At 35.5% G+C, this 14,823-nt stretch overlaps 1 protein-coding gene across 6 annotated transcripts in view; it reads left to right on the top strand.

Moving 5' to 3' along the window:
• Positions 1-14,823, top strand: part of DNM3 (dynamin 3) — a gene marked incomplete at both ends in the record, with an annotated part of 492,105 nt that overhangs the window by 437,209 nt on the left and 40,073 nt on the right. The gene's annotated exons all lie outside the window — the stretch shown is intronic.

Here is a 14,823-nt window from a genome sequence, read left to right as displayed (position 1 = left end):
GACACCTGTCCCATGGAAACTAGTTGAAATCACATTTGGACCTTGAATCATAGATACCTTCTTTTCTATAAAATAAGATCCTTCTTTTTCCTAGGAATTTTCAGCCTTGAGGCCATAAATAGCATTTTCCTTCATCCTGCGCTCTATTCCCTATAGAAGCTTCAAGCCACTAAGCCCTTTGACTCTTCCCAGATATCTAAGCTTCTTACTACAGGGCTTCTCCACCGGGGACACTTAAAAAAAAAAATACAGATGCTCCAGACCAATTAAATGTAAATCCAGCATGTTTTCTATTCTTACGATTCCAGTTCCACCTCTATATGGAAAGTTTCTAAATCTCCATTTTCTGCTATATCTTTTCTCCAGAATGCTCATTCTGGATTTGTGATTCCAGTTGCCAATAAATATGTTCTTTGCATCTACTCTTTGATCAAAAACAAGCTTATTTTCTCAATGAAAACTAAGTTCCCTACCTTGGCATATTTTCCTCAGTTAACAAAGTCACCATGCCACCATCTTCAAGGCTGGAAATCTGAGCATGATATCCTATTCTTATCTGTCGATCAGTTTTGTATGCCTTCTGGTTATTTCTTTAGAATTCTTTTAAGATCCACTCTTACCTCTCTATTTTTACAACAACCTACTTAACCCAGATTTTTAGCACATCACACATAGTTTACTGCCAGAGACAATAATTGGTCTCTCTTTTTCCAGTCTCATCCTCTTTAAATTCAGCCTGTGAACAGCTGCTATAGTAATCTTCATAAAACATGAGTTGACCTTTTCTGGTGCCATTGCATGCCCACCTCATCACAAATTCATCTCTTGGTCTAATTCAAATTCCCCACAGTCAGACAACTCATTTCAAAAATCAAACATATCTCCTTCAACTCAAGATGCCCAACCCGGTATTTCCCGAGACATATCAAGTTAATTTCTAACTCCATTCCCTTTATTCCCCTTGCCTGCATCAGCCTTCTTGATGTCTGCGTGGGACCCCAATACAACCAGCTCAAGGTTCATACACTGTTCTGTATATCCTCTCTGGCTCCTAGTTACACTAAGAGGCTTTAACCACCGGGACTGCCACTTATTATGTGCTGTCACTGTGATACATTGTCTATATATTGTCTCCTCCCCAAATAGATAAACTTCTTAGCATCATAAATTGTGCTGAATTCCTCTTTTTAATCTCTCAAGGAACCTAGTACATCTCCTTATCTTAGGTTATATGTTTTAACATGAAGCATGGATTAATTGTTATCATTATCTATTCTTCAATTAGCTGGTTTAGGTTCATGGGTCCAGGAGAGTGTTTACACTGTCTACAAAGGGCTCATTTTCTGTCTACCATATTACTATCTAGTCTGTATGTCAGTTTTGATGTAGATGGCTCCTTCTAACTCAAAAAGTCAATTAAAGAATAATCATTGATCTTCTAGACCAAAGTACCAAACTGTAGGAAATACAGAAGATAGAAGAACATAGTAAATGACATCCAGGTGTATTTAATCTGCCACATTCAGACCAAGGATGGAATGGAATCTCATAGAACAAATGACACTGTATTTGAGTAGCAGTAAAAGTAACAAACCCCAAGGGGGAAAAAAAAAAGACAGAGAGGGAGAATATAAATTAATATAGACCTATCTACCCATCATAGTGTATGAATTGAATTCCAACTCACAAACTTAAGACATTTTGCTTTTTTTTCTCCACAGAAAACCAGGGAAGTGCAATATAAAAAATGAGTACAGTTATGAAATAATTAATTTTTTAGGTGTGACAGTAGTACTGTGGTTATGCATTCTGAGGGGCCTTTTAGGGATACATACTAAAATATTTACAAATAAAATTATAAGCTGCTGGGGTCTGCCTCAAAATCATTGAGGAATACAGATGGGATAAGTTTGGCCATGTTGCTGAAGCTGTCATGCGCACCTGGAGACTAATGTATACATTCTTACTTTTCTTACATACATTTTAAATTCATCAAATAAGTGATTTAAATGGTAGTTGCTGATGTTAAGCAACTCATGTTAAACTTTTTTTGGTATGACAATGGAATTATGGTTATGTTTTTTGAAAAGGAGCCCTTATCTTTTAGAAATATCTACCAAATTATCAGTGCATGAAGATGATTTTAAAAATGTAATCATTAATATAATTACATTTTTCAAATAAGTATAGTAAAAAATGAAACAGAAAATGTTTAAATTGTCATTGAAAAATTGTTTTCCTCCATAAAAAATCTTTTATCTCCAGAAATCCATCCACAAACACTTAGTTGAAAAATAATGCTTCCGAAGGTTATGTAAAGACTGCTTTGTGTTTCACCTGTTTTTACCTAAAAATTACCAACCCAACCCACCCCCAATATTCAAATAAACTGTGAGATGTGCATCTTATAGATAAAAGCATGCAGAGAAGTAAAAATCAACAAGCACTGGGTTGTGAATAGTAATGCTCCTTTAAAAATACAGGATTTGCCACAGAGTATTGGCTTAAACCATTCTAGTTATATTCCAGGTAGCATCAAACTTCAGTGGATATGCTTTGAGACATGCTAAGCCACTCCTAGGTTAAGATACACACATGCATACAGTCTTTTCCCAGTATTAATTTAGCAAGTTCAGCTAAACCCTCTGACAAACATTTCAAGAAAACATTGACTATTAGCAAATTTATCTGATTTAGAAGGAGAATCTTGTCTCTGTGATTAGAGTATTCATGAGCTCCAAAATGGTCATTAAGCTATTATCAGAACCCAGCTGAAGATCTGGAAAAATACACAAGTTAGAAAAAGTATTCATGAATGAATGAGAATGAAGTGTGATGCCAATACATCATCATTTCAAGCATATGGTTCTCTCTTTTTGTCATCTTTGAAATCATAAATACTCATTGGGCTTCATCTTCCTACTGACAGTATCTCAATCAAAATTAAAACTAATGACACAGCTGCTTAACTTAGTGAGATCTTTTATGCTCTCTCAAAGTCTTATTTTACCCTATTCGACAAAGCCTCACATCAATACACTATTGTCAAAAAAGAAATAAAACTGCACTTAACTAGTAAACATAGGGTTTACCAGGTAGCCATTCTGAGAATATCAAACTAATGTGGTTATTTTTATCAAAATATTGTTTAGTTATGGAACTGGAAATTTAGAATAAAATTGTTAATAAATAATCATTTAAAGAATGTTTTTACTGAGGTAACTAACATTGGTTTACAACACCGTATATGATTCAACGGTACCAGTTCACACCTTCTCAAATGTCTATTACCACACCTCAACACCCACCACAAATCAATTAATTCTGTTCTAGGGTGCCTTTTTTTTGGTTATATTTGGATTTTATAATTTTTAAAATAAGCATGTATTTCTTTAGAACTGAAAAAAAACCTTTATTTGAAAAATATAATGCTCTGTATGTACAATACTCACATATAGTTACTAAGTACTTAAAATGTGGTGAGTCCAAGTTGAGATGTGCTGTGAAGGTAAAACACACAACAGGTTTCAATGACTTGGTACTATACACACACACACACACACACACATACACACACACATATTCTATCTCATTTATAATTTTGTATTAGTTACATGTTGTATTAGTTTGCTAAGTCTGCCATAACAAAGTATCACAGACTAGATGGCTTAAACAACAGAAATTTATTTTCTCACAGTTCTGGAAGCTAGAAGCCTTAGATCAAGGTATGGGGGTTGGTTTCTTCTTTTCTCACTGACTTATGGATGGCCATTCCTCCCTGTGTCATCACATGGTCTTCTGTGTACATCTGGGTCCAAATGTCCTCTCCTTATAGCACACCAGTCACACTGGATTAAGGCCCATCCTAAATGACCTCATTTTAACTTGATTACCTCTTTAAAGAGCCTGTCTCCAAACACATTTGCTGTTCTGAGGCATTGGGAGTTAAAATTACAACAAAATTTTGGTGGCCACAACTGAGCCCAAAACATACATCAAAATGATACATTTTGGTTATATTTGATTAAATAAAGTACTATTAAAATGAATCTCCGGGCCTCCCCGGTGGCGCAGCGGTTGAGCGCTGGGTTGCAAAGCTGCCCGCAGCCTCTGCAGCGCCAGTTCGATCCCCGGCTGCTCCCCAGCCCCCGGAGGAGGGTCCCACATGTCGCGCAGACCTCTCCTGCCGCATAAATAAATAAATAAGTAAATAAAAATAAATCTTTAAAAAATAATAATGAAATAAAAATAAAATAAAATAAAATGACTCTCCCTTGGGCCTCCCCTGTGGCGTAGCAGTTGAGCGCTGGGTTGCGAAGCTGCCGGCAGTCTCTGCAACACCGGTTCGATCCCCTGCTGCTCCCCGGCCACCGAAGGAGGGTCCCACATGGAGCGCAGACCTCTCCTGCCGCCCGCTGCTCCTCTCAGCAGTGTACTTTGTCAGTCTCCCTGTTCTGTTCTCCGCTCTGGCTCTGGTGAATTCTCTCACCCTCCCGCGCTTCTGATAAGTACCCAGTGCTTGAATAAATAAATAAATAAATCTTAAAAAAAAAAAAAGGACCAACTTGTTAATAATAATAAAAAAAGGAATCTCCCTTGCTTTATCTTACTTTTTAAGTGTGTCTTCTAGAAATGTGGCTGCATTATATTTCTACTGGACAGTCCTGCATTTAATTTCTTTGAAATGTTAAAACACTGCATGATCACCGGTTGGTGGAGTAGGAAATAGTCATGATTTTAAATAAATTTCTTATCCTACTAAATTCCATTCTTGGTCCTCAAATTTTACTAAGGTATTGCAAATGAGCAAAATCAGTGCACCCGTGTATGAGAAGCTTAAAATGTATGCAGGAAAATCACGTCAGGGTTCTGCTTGGATCTTACTGCCTTTGCAATCTTAGGCACATCTTCCCCCCAGCTCCCCTGCTTTTATTTGTTCTTCTTAAAAAATAAAAAGACAATAAGAATGTCTAATGTTTATTGAGTATTTATTATGTGCCAGGTAGTCTTCTAAATTTCTACACTAGTAATGTATTTACTCCACACCATGACCCTTTGCGGAGTAATAATAACAATAGGGACTATTACTACTCTACTTGATGGAAAACTAATGTCTACAGAGGTGATTTAACTTGCCCAAGTTTCCAGAGTTAGTAAGTGGTGAAATCAAGTGGTCTCACTCTCTGAAAACCTTATCCCTCCCTGTTCTTCCATCTCCTAAGATTTTTTGAGTATCAGCTGAGATGCTACATGTGAACACATTTAGAAATTATTGACTTTTCATTGCTTTGTCTGCTTTCCTAGAAATATTACAGATAAAGCTATTATTTTTCTTTTTTGATAGGCAAATCTATTTATCTTCCTTGACTGCCTGCTAATATAAAAGCTAATGGAAGTGAACATGTCTGCTTTGATTCATTATTAAATCATAAAATCCTTGAAAGTGTTGTCAGAAGTAATCAGGTCTAGCCCAGTCTCTCACTCATCATATTTCTAATATGTTGTTTAAATTCTTTAGTGAGTAGGCCCCCCCAGCCACATGCCATTTCTGAATACTTCTCACTGCTTATATTAAGCTTAACAGAACAGAACCTTCCTTTTCTTATGAACACAGAATATTAGAACTGAAAGGGAATCTAAAGATTAAGCCAGTGGTTCTCACACTCAGGTAAGTGAAGGACCCGATGCATTTGGTATAATAAACCCAGCAATATTACTGGTAAGATTATAGCCTAATTTCCTTCTGTTTCATTATACATTACTTGGAAAGAGAATGCAGTTTTTTTTTTTAACCTAGCTCATATTTATGAACTTTAAAAAATCAGATGTTATTTCTGTCATTTACATCATTTATCTCAGTAATAAAAATGGTAACGTAGGGTCATGCACTGTGCTTAGTGGCTTTTCTGTTTGATCTCGGTTGTTCTCTACAGAAAGTGCTGCCCCCTCCTCTAGGCACAGAAATCAAGGTCTAGGATACTTGGTTCTTTGTTCAATCTTGTTTTCTTTATCAGTAATTTCAATGTCTTCGGTATATTTTATTTTTTATCATTTTCCTGGATTTCTGTTTTCTCCTAGCCAAAAGTTTGCATAAATTAAGATAAACTCCTTTACATCTTAGTTTATTTCTTAACTGGAAGGACAGAATTTCTGGTTTTGGCAACTTTGGGAGTAGCTTTCCACTGAGGGGTGGGGCATGTTGGGTGGCCCAGACAGATGTGGATAGCCTAGTGCTATCACCAGAAATGTTCTTTCTTTGAATAATGGAAACAAAAGATTTCCATTAGTGCAACCTGGCAAAGTTATTCTGATTTTACTTTCTTCTTTCGTAGTAACAGAAATGAAGGTAAATTTTCTAAAACTACTTTTGAATTTTTTTATTTGGATCATCTGGTAAGGCCATTGGGTCCTGGAATGTCTGCCTGACAAAGGTGTTCTCACTAATTCACTTGTAGGGATGACTGAAAAGTTACCTTGAAATCTCTGGGGGATTCTGCAGTTGAATCCGATGACAGCTTTATCAACTATAGTATTCAGCAGACCTTGGAAAAATTTAAAACCTTTGAGTATTGCTGCTTCTTTAAAGGTGCTATCATTTTTTTTCTACACTATTGAAAGAAGTAATGATTCTCCTATCAGTTTTAACATTATGTATTTTTTAAACCATTGCATTCTTTTGTTTTGTACTAAGAAGTGTTTGCATGCAAAGCAAGTGATATTGTGTTTACACTGAACTTTCAAGATTACCTACCACATAAATATAAGGAAGAAGTCAAGTCAATGCATACTTGTTTTGTATAATTCCTTTATTTTGTAGCTTATCCATTACAACCTGTTATGTTGCTTTCATAATTAAATTTTATTACCCTTGCTTTCCTTTATAACAAAAGACTTTGTTAACTTTATTATAATGCATTTGTATTCATCCATGTAAATATTTTTGAAAAACAAAACAATTGACAGATTTTTAATAGTATTTGTGACTATTTTCTTCCATATCTGTATCTACCTTTCAGTTTTTACAACAAAACTCAATTTTTTTTATTGTATAGATCTTATGAGTCCTTAACATTCTCATTCTAAGATGAATGAACTTTTAGATTATCTGCTAAACAAATAGTCTGATGAGAGTAATTTATCATTCCCTATATTCATTTTTAGCTAAGAATAGAATTGTTAGAGAATCGATAACTCTCATAAACTTGGTCATTTTTCCCCCAGATCTTCAGGGGCTTCTTACAAATTAAAGCACTGGGAGTTTTCTTGTGATTTTAATATTTTATTTTATGAGCATAAAAACACTTGTGATGATAGTGAAATTATGTTAGTAGTAACACAAGAATTACTCTGAATCAAAGAAGAGCATCGTGATCAACATCATAAGGGATTACTTTATATTTTTTACGGTATTTCTCACAGGACTGTATTTGGTCTTCCCAGTAGTATTTGAAATTCATGTTTCATTTTGTGGTGCTTATACATCACTTTTGCTGGTGTGGTCATCATCAACCCACCCAAACCAGTAATTGAGAAGAGGAAATATTAGGTAGTGGTGAAGAGGTACATTCTATAATCAAATATCTCTGTTGAGCTTCTTCTCTACCACTCATTGATTGACTTTAATAAAGTGAGTTAACTTCTCTGTGACTCAGGCTCCACATTTGTAAGATGTGAATAATAATATCTACTTTATAAAGCTGCTATAGGATTAAAAAAGTTAACATGTATATTAATTAAGTCAGCTTGAAAACTACCTGTCATTTAACTGCCACTTAGTAAGGTTTTTTTCTCATTATAACTTTTTCAGTGTGGAAATGTTTCCATAGGTGCAAGTTGGTGAACAATTGCGTTGAAGAAAAAATAGAGAGACAGATCATTAACTATTATCTGCAGTAAAGCACTAGTAATATGTCAATGTAGTGATGGTATCCCCTAAGAATTATCCAAACAGCTTTTTAGTCCCATAACTTTCTCCTTTTTCTTGAGATTAGTTGTGGGTTTGTCACCAACAAACCGCTGCCTTCGAGAAAACTTCATTTGTTTGGGAAATAGATATTTATATACCTAAGATATGAGACTGAGGGTGCAAAGTCTAAGCCAAATGTACAGATCCCAGGAGAAGAGGGTGTTATATTTTATCTATGGCATTCAAAGGTTTGTTACATTCACATTAAGCCATGAAGTATGAACAGGTGGAGGTGGGAAAAGTTTTAGGCTAAGACAGAATCACTAATATTTAAGTGCCTTATTCATTTGGACTCTTTAGGATATAAGTAACAGAAATTAAATTGAAGCCACCAAATTTTTAAAAACATAATGACACAGCTTATTGGCTCCTGTAACTTCACAATCCAGAAACTAGATACATATGTCACAGTTGTGTCAGGTATCTCATCCTCTTTACTATCTCAACATCTTTGCCTCTTCATTTTGAGGCAGGTTGACTTCAAGTTTACTTCTGAACAAATTTTCATTCCCACATGAAAAAAAAAACTTCTCTTTCCTCATTGTCCTAACAAATGTTCTGTGAGTGGCTTTCCTTGGTCATGTACCATCTGGGAAGGTATACAAAATGGCTCTACCTGACAAAATATAGTCCCATCTAACCACTAGGACTGTGAGTGGGAGACAAGGGGCGCCCCAAATATATATTTGGTCTACCAACAGAGGAGGGATAGCAAGATGGAATAAAGAGCATGAAGCTGGATTATATTTTTGATTTGATTCCCTTTCCCTTAAAGAATGCTGTGAAATAAAGGTAAAATCATTAGCATGAGACCAGAGTAACTCCCATCACAACCCTCCCTGACCTTCTGCTTCTCTGAATTCTTACAGCATCTGTAAATTCCATTAAGCAGTGTAACACTGAGTTACATGTTGTTGCATAATTGATAGTGGGTCTGTGTATTAATCAGGGTTCTCCCAAGAAACAGAACTCGGTCGGGGAGGGTGGGGGTGGGCAAGAGGGAGAAGAGGTTTTTATTAAGAATGGACACATAATTACGGAGGCTGGAAAACGCAAAATCTGTAGGGTGACAGGCAAGCTAGAGAGCCAGTACAGATGATGTTCCAGATCTAGTTAAGGGCATTCTGGGGCCTCCCTGGTGTCACAAGGGGTTAAAACGCAACCTATGAAGCAATCTGCAGCCACTGCAGCACACGTTCAATCCCAGCCAGGTAGCTATCCACATGGTGCAGCAGACCTCTCCTGACTCACCCACTGCTCCCCTCAGCAGTGTATTTCAATCAATCTGCCTGTTCTGTTCCCCACTCTGTCTCTGGTGAATCCTCACCCCCACACCCTGGCCTATACCCCAGTTCTTGTATGCATAAATAAATAAATTTTTTAACAAAAGGCATTCTGCTGGGGAATTCTCTCTTGCTGGGAGAGGCTGGTCATTTTGTTCTATTCAGTCTTTCAGCTGACTAGATGAGGCCCATCTACATTAGGGAGGACAACCTGCATTACTCAAAGTCCACCAATTTACACATGAATCTCTCCCCAAATCACTCTCCCTGAAACACCCAGAATAATATTCAATCAAATACCTGGCTACCCTGTGCCCAGTCATTCTGACACATAAGATTAATGCTTATGGACTGTTTTTATGTTTACTCTTATATTGTCTTACTATTTTATGGAGTTTTTTTCCTTTGGAAATTTTCAAGTTTCTGTTTGCTGTTCCAAAAACTTGTTTTCACTGAAAGGACATTTGTATCAATTGGTTCCAATTCCAGTTCTTTTCTTTTCAGGGCAAATATTTTCTTTATAAATTATAAAATTAAATTTTAAACAAACACAGATATTTTTCATCATAGTCAATACTTGAAAGATAAGTTTGACCTTTTTAAAATTACTAATATTATATAAAACCAAAAATGGTGATGAAGGGTGTAGGTATTTTTATGGAAACTATTGCTAAACTATTTGTTTAAACTGTTTATTGTTTGGATAAAAGGATTATTTTATGGTAAGCATAATTAGTATATAAAGATTGGAATTTTCAAAAAATAAATGTTTATAATTTCAAAAGTTTTTAGTAAGATTATTTAAATAACAATATTTGATAATGTGTCTAAAATATTTGATAAATGAATCATATTTATGAATGTGCCTGTTAGATAAAGCAATGCAGGCCTTTAGATAAATTAAAAGTTAGATTGGAATTACTATAATTCTAGGAGGACTTCAGGGAAGGGTACATAAATTTTCAGATTTCTCTAAGAATCCTCATAGCCATGTTATTTTTTTACAATGCATCTTAAATGCAAAAGCAATGAATGTCAGTCATATGAGGGAAGTCCCCTCACCCCTTAGTCCTCCAAATCCTGGTTATTCCTTGCTGTCATCATGCAAGTTATTTATTATGGACTTAGACAACTTACATAGACATAAGCATACTCTGTAGGCAGCTACTGAGCTGACTCAGAGTTAAAAACAAAGATAAAGAGCTACATATAAATTAAGATAGGTTTATTGTTGTTTTTAATCAAGAAGCATCTTTAAAAGCTTACTTTTTTTTAAATGGTGGTTTAATTTCACATTAATCTTACATTGTTTTGTAATGTTTATTATAATGCTATCTGAGGTGAAAAGAGACTCTAAGTTGCAGGGAGAATTTAAAGGTAATAACAGGTAAAGAAGAAGAGACCAGGAAGAATAAAAATGAAAATAGCATAAGCAGGTACAGCTGAATCCTGTCTGCTAACTTAGATCTGCTAAGTTAGAATAGGCTGAGTTTTCTCCTATATTCTGGTTGTTTCTTGCAAATTGGAGATGCAAATATATAGATGGCCCCTTTGCTTCCCTGTATATTGACGACAATCACGGCTCAAATCCGTGAGACATCATCAGAGTGTAAGCTCACAAGCAAGCCCGTGTTTTCAGACTTCATTTATATCTCTCACAGTCCACCTTCGACACTAAATAAATATTTGTTGAATGAACTAATGAAATGTCTGTCACAAAGTGCCAGACTACAGCCTAGACTAGCCTCACAGGCTTTCTGGGGCATGTTTCACACATACCTTTTCACAAGTTTGGTTGCCTGCCTTTCTAGCCTCAGCCAATTCGAAGTGAATGATGGGGAGCGGGGAAAGGCTCGCGGTGAAAACATTCTCTGTAATGTGGGGCGGAGAAGTCAAAGCTGCATTGCCATGGAAACAGTATTTTCATAATGATGACTTGACTCACTAAGAAAAATTATAGTTTTTACTTTTTGTATAATGTAGTGGGAAATTGGATAGCCATAGAAAGATGCTTAACAGGGGCAAGCTCTGGTTATCATGGAAAAAATCACTATACACATCTATAGAATGTCTCTAGTGTGCTCCAAGAGTGAGAAAAGACACAGCAACCACCCTCTTTCCTCTGCTGTTTGTTTACTTACATATGACTGCTGGAATACTTTGGATTTCTATTGTTCTACTATTAAAGCATTGAAGTCATCAACCTTATTTAGATGGTTTCAATGACAATCCAAGAAGCCTATGACAGAATTAAATAGGAGATTTAAGAATGAGTCAGAAATAAAACATGAAAAAGAGCCATCCCAGCCAAGTGCAGAGCTTCCATAGTGGATGATGTAAAGTAAGGTGAGAATTGTTTCTGATTTCACTATTTCATTCTCTCACCTGTCAAAATATTGAGTCTTTAAGAGAAAGCTTTTAAACTCCTATTTTGTAGAGCAGTGTATTTCTTGAATGCCATGCAAATGCAAGAAAGCATTTGCATTTGCTTTCTTACACAAGAAAGTTATGATATTAATTTTTATAAACAATTTCACATTTGCAGTGCTGAATTGTTATTTTTTATTGTCTAAATTGTATTCGATTTCTCAACCCATTTGGAATAAAATGGCACTAAGAAGGTCTAGCCATTGTATTTTTCAGACGAAAGCTGGTTTCCACAATATTATTCACATTTTGTAAACAGCATCAGTGAACCTGCACATAAAAGGTTAAATGTTTGCAGACCATTCTTTTTTGCCTCAAAGATCAGAGACAAATTACTATTTTTATTTTGCATTCCCTTGATGAGGATAATGATAAACAGCTGTCACTTCAGTGCTTAGACTACAAAGGATCCTATTGCAATCCTGTAATTTAAACAAAGAAAAAATACATAGTCCTACACACTATACAGACTGAAAAGAGCACAACAGAGAATTTGGTTAGAATTGAGTTAGACGAAAGTCAGTATTTGCCCTCTGCAATTTCTCCGTTAAAAGAAAAATTCTATCTATGTACGTTTTCCTCCATTCATCATAAGTGTGTTAGAAGGGACTATTACTCCTTCTTTCTGTTTAAATTCAGGAAGAAATCTAATTTGCATTCTAAATTCTATAACGCCCCATCATGTCTATGGATTATCAGAAAAAATAAGACTGGCCTGTGATCATGTGATTACCAGTATTTTCAAAAGCTAAAGAGAATTTCACATGGTTTTACTAGTTATATTGGAACACTTCTTTTTTCTGTAATGTGGTTAATTAAATTGTTGAGTGTCCTTTCTTCACTCTAACACTTTGCTTACTAATTGCATCTGGTTTCAAAAAGTGAAAGTCAGTATCCTTTACATATTTTGATATGCAAAAACTAATGCAAGGCTAAATGTTAAGAATAGTGTGTAATGGGGAAATTCAGCATTTCCATATGAAATTGTGATTGATGATATAATTTCCTATTCCTGGAGGCTCTTTTAATAAGTACTCTTCATTTTGCTTTTCTCTTTTGGTTCAGCCTTGTATTTTTTTTGGTAAATGTCAGTCCTTTATTAGCATTATTATTGACACTTTTTGTATTTTTTATTTCTTCTGTGAAATTAACTTGGATGTATATCGTGGATGTCTCGCCGTTTCAAAATACTTTTCTTGATGTTTTTTATATCTGGAAAGGAAGAACTTGGTTTAACATTGCATTTCTTTTACATTTACTGAGCAGACTTCAGTTCAGATTCTTACCAGGCCCTTCTGTACATTGACGATAACGTCTCCTAAAATAGTGGTACAGATCTAAGTAAAATGCTTAGCGTAGTACCTAGACCTGTGCACAACACTTAGCACCTACTAAAATGACTAGTGACTGTTGCTGAGAAGTAGTAAGTTGATGCTGCAATGCCATCACTCCCTTCTGTTAAATATAATAGCAAAATAAAGTATATTCTTTAGATGAAGCTGAATTGTATCTATTATGGAGGTTTATACTACATTATGTAAAAGATGTTGTCTACACAAATCTGTAGGACATCTGTTCTCATTTATGTGTATAATTTCATGATCACCTTGTCCTTACTGTTATCAAGCAGTAGTGATCCTAACTCAGCAACTTGGGATTTCTTGGTCTCCAGTTTCTTTAACAAGTGGGCACTCTTAGAGACCCTAAAATTCATGGAAGCAGCTTCCTTGATTTAGGTAACTCTTTTGTATGGGTTTGTAGTGTTAACTTCTCCTTTTCCTGTGCGTTGAGCTCTGTGCTAGGTGCTAAGAAGGGCAAAATAAACAGGCCCGTAGGGTCTAATAGAGAAAGAAGCAAAAAAAATAAGCTGGATATTAAATAGGAATATTGAATACTGGACACAGCTAAAGTCAGAGGTGAAAGGAGAGTTGAGAGCCACCAGGAGCTTGTCTAGAAGAAATAATAGGGAGCAGGGTTTTGAAAGATGAAGGGTCTTCACATGTAGGAGGGGGAGGTGCCAGATAAGAGGAATTGCTTGCGGAAAACATGGCAGTATAAATTTAAATATAGAGTTTGGCATTTTTATACTGCTTGAATTACGTACTTTATGCTCAAATTTTTCATCTTAAATTTTCATAATGCATATTGAGAGTCAACTCATGCTTATCCCGTAAGTAGTCAGAAAAGAAGGAAATAAACTAACATTCATTGGGAACCCACAGAACCTTTGGCTAAGACTCTTCATGTGCATTTCTCATTTAGCTGCTACAAGTTAAACAGGAAAGGATAAGCCAACTTTAAAGATAGGAAAGCAGAGTCTCAGCCACCACAAGTATCTGAAAAGTGAACACAGGACAGAGTAATACACGAGAAAACCTGAATTTGAATCTAAAGTTTTCACTTTCAAATACCCTTAATATGACATTGTAGTTTACTGCTGATTCTTGGAATTCAGGATAAGGGTAGAGCATATTTGCTGTGGTTGCTACATCCTGAAGAGAATTTGGGGGACATGATTGATTTTTTTCACTACCATGTCTGACCTTGCCTGCCTCTACACTTCACCATCTTAAGGCCTCAGGGATTTTTTTGTCTGTTTAATCCCATGATCTATTGCACCTATATCACAAATTCATAATAAAAATGAAAAAACTGCATAAGACTTGAATTAATTCTTTCTTCCAATGGTCAAATGTCATTTTACAAGAAACGGTATAAGAGAACCACTGTCATTTTAGAAACTTCCATTCCTCTTGCTGTAGTAGCCGTAAGATGCCCCAGAAACGTCTTGAAACTGTCCCCTTAAAGCATAGCCTTTATACTCTGAGGATTGGAAAAGGACTATTTTTTTAGACAGAGCATATATTATTTTAATATTTTAAAGTATTTTAGGTATTTCTGAATGACAATAGCCTATAGAAATGAGTAGAAATAATTTCTTTGTTATTGTCAGTGCAAATACAAATATGCCTTTCACTTATGCATATTTGGACTCACAGGAAAAGCTTGTCATTTATGGATCTATTTAAACTATTTAGCACAGTGCTTTGCCTAGAACTGGCCGGATGATTGAAAACCTGGCAGATCAAAGTATGTACATTTCCAAAGAAAAGTACTTCATGTCCACATTGGAAGCAATAAATTATT

Source organism: Talpa europaea (genome assembly GCF_964194135.1).
Source record: "Talpa europaea genome assembly, chromosome: 12".
Taxonomy (NCBI): Eukaryota; Metazoa; Chordata; class Mammalia; order Eulipotyphla; family Talpidae; genus Talpa; species Talpa europaea.
Note: the sequence above shows the minus strand (reverse complement) of the source record. Positions and strands in the feature narration are given on the sequence as shown.